The sequence below is a fragment of the Panthera uncia genome, assembly GCF_023721935.1.
Source record: "Panthera uncia isolate 11264 chromosome A3 unlocalized genomic scaffold, Puncia_PCG_1.0 HiC_scaffold_12, whole genome shotgun sequence".
Taxonomy (NCBI): domain Eukaryota; kingdom Metazoa; phylum Chordata; class Mammalia; order Carnivora; family Felidae; genus Panthera; species Panthera uncia.
In genome coordinates this window covers 35,366,334-35,368,797 of record NW_026057579.1, presented here as the reverse complement: position 1 = coordinate 35,368,797, position 2,464 = coordinate 35,366,334, and positions in this window count along the sequence as shown.

The window sequence follows — 2,464 nt, the reverse complement described above, 5'->3', positions numbered from 1 at the left end:
TGCAGTCACTCGTGGCACTGGAAACGTGCGAGGCCACGGACACTGCCACGGATCCTTGCCCTAGGGACCTCCCGCTCTTCCTCAGGAAGACTGTCTGACGCCCGCTGCGGTGGGAGCACCAGGGTCCTGTGCACGTTGCAGTGGCCAGTTCTGCTCCGACGCTGGTTGTGACACACACATTTGTGTCAGCGTGGTTCATATATGACGGATCAATTTGAGAATTAAGTACATGCTGTGTCTGCAGATGAATGATTCCACTCGCAGGAACATGAGTTCAACAGAACAGACCGAACCCCGCCGGTCCAAGCCTGGGAACACACACACACACACACACACACACACACACACACCTCCCAGCTGCCACAGACCACCCCGCCTGTTATGAGCCGCACCCACCAGTCTGGTGTTAGACCTTGCCCTCGCACACCACATCTGCCTCCTTCCTCAGCTCCCCTCCGTTCGCAGGCTGACCGTCCAGCCTCCAGTCCTCAGGCAAACCTTGGGCCTTTCTCGGTGTTAATTGAGCTACGACACTACCGTATTTACTGTAGGACCAATGCAGTCTCAACCGTGTGTAAAAGCGCAGGGCTGCTTTTATGAGGTTCTCACGCTTTTTGATGTCACTGATAACGATTCCCGGTGCTGTGCCCCTCCCTCCACTTTCCCCCTCAACGACTAATCGTCCGATCTTGCATAGTTTGGCAAGTGTTAGGAGTCCTTGCAATCTGTTGTAGCAGAACTGACCTCACCTCTTTCCTGTCTCTTCCACCACTCGCAGCCAAAAGCCTCCCTAAATTACTCACACACCTAGATGGGACGAGGGGACCTAGAAAGCTCATGGGAGAGAGTGGCATCCAAGCTAAAAGCAGAGGCTGTGTAGGAAGAGGACCCCGGGCCAGGGGAACAGAAATTCCACTGATGTTGTATCTGGACTTTCTATTGTGAGAAATAAGCCCACCGACCCAATCACAGGAGGCTAGAGGAGACTCGGAGCACGGTGAAGCGAGGCTTTAATCCACGTTCTTTCAGAAGCAGGTGTCTGACAGGCACGCTCTGGGAGGTTACAGCAGACAATTTGTTTCCTAGCACGCAAGTCCCTCCCCTGGTTCCTCATTGGCTGAGTGCTACAGAGGTAAGTCCCTCCCCTGGTTCCTCATTGGCTGAGTGCTGCAGAGGTGACAGCCTGACCCAGATGACACCTATGTGAAAAGTAGCCTGATTGGAACAAATGTCCACTCCCTGAGGTGATGCAGAGACATTCAGTCCCTCCTTTGTCCTTTGGCGCATGCTCATTGCAAAGCCCGCCAAACGGGGAAGGGGAAGAAGAACCAGGAAGTGAAGGGCCTGAGGGTTTGGGACTCCACTGCGGGTGGGCACAGGGGTTCCTACATATTTCCAACAGGTTGTAAACCTACTGTTAACTAGACAGCACAGCTTTTATTTGGCATTTCTGAAAATGAATCATCTCCCTTACTTCTCACCCTGCGCATAATCTCAGGTAACTCCTCACTGATGATCCTGAGGATGCGCTAGACGTTAATATCCTTATGTTGGACCCAGGAAGGGGGGGGGGAGGGGCCTGAGGTATCAAGCACCGCCTGAAGTCCAGCTAACGGACAGCATCGCTCACTGCCCGCCCCACACGCCCAGCTGGCGTGGCTCCGGGCCCGAGTGTCCCGGTCCTGATCCTGACCCACCCCTGCCCTTGCTCCCAGAGAGACAGGCATTGAAAGACCACGGAGCCGTCCCCTCCTCTAGGGGGAGAGACGAGATGGCCAGACGAAGACACCCGAGCCACTGGGTCCACCCAGCCCGGTGTCCTCGTGCTGTGGCCGACGGCGGCTCTGAGGAGCACGTTTGCCCCAGAGGTCACGAAAGGGGCAGCTGCGGGTGGCGTTGCTTCGTGTTCTCGACGGCAGCTCCCGGGACCCGCCGTTCCTGCTGCAAATGCCCGGTGGCCGCGGTCGAGGGCGGCTTCCCTCAGAATCCCGGAGGGAGCGGGCGCCACGGGAGGCCACGACGCCTGGAAACAGCTGCTCCGGGACCCGGCTGCGCCGGGGACCCTCCCCGCACCCGCTCTTCCCCTCTGTGGAAACAGATGTCTGTGTTTGGCTGCCGGCCAGGCTGGCGTCATCTTCCCACACGACAGCAGGCACTGGCTGTGTAGCTGGAGGAAGTCACTTCGACTTTCTTAGTTTCGGTTTCCTCTTACATAAACCAGAATAAACGCCTCTCCATATTGCTGCGAAACTTACTTGGGTCTAAGATACGGCGCAAGGGCACGGCCAGAAGAGGCACTCAACCCTTATTAGCTCCCTTCTTGTGTCCTGTGTGTGTGTGTGTGTGTGTGTGTGTGGTATGGGGTGTGTGTGATGCCACGTGCGCGTCGGTGGCGTGGCGTGTGTGTGCCTTGGCACGTGGGTGGTGTGGCGTGGGGGGGGGGGGGGGCAGGTGTGCGAAAAGG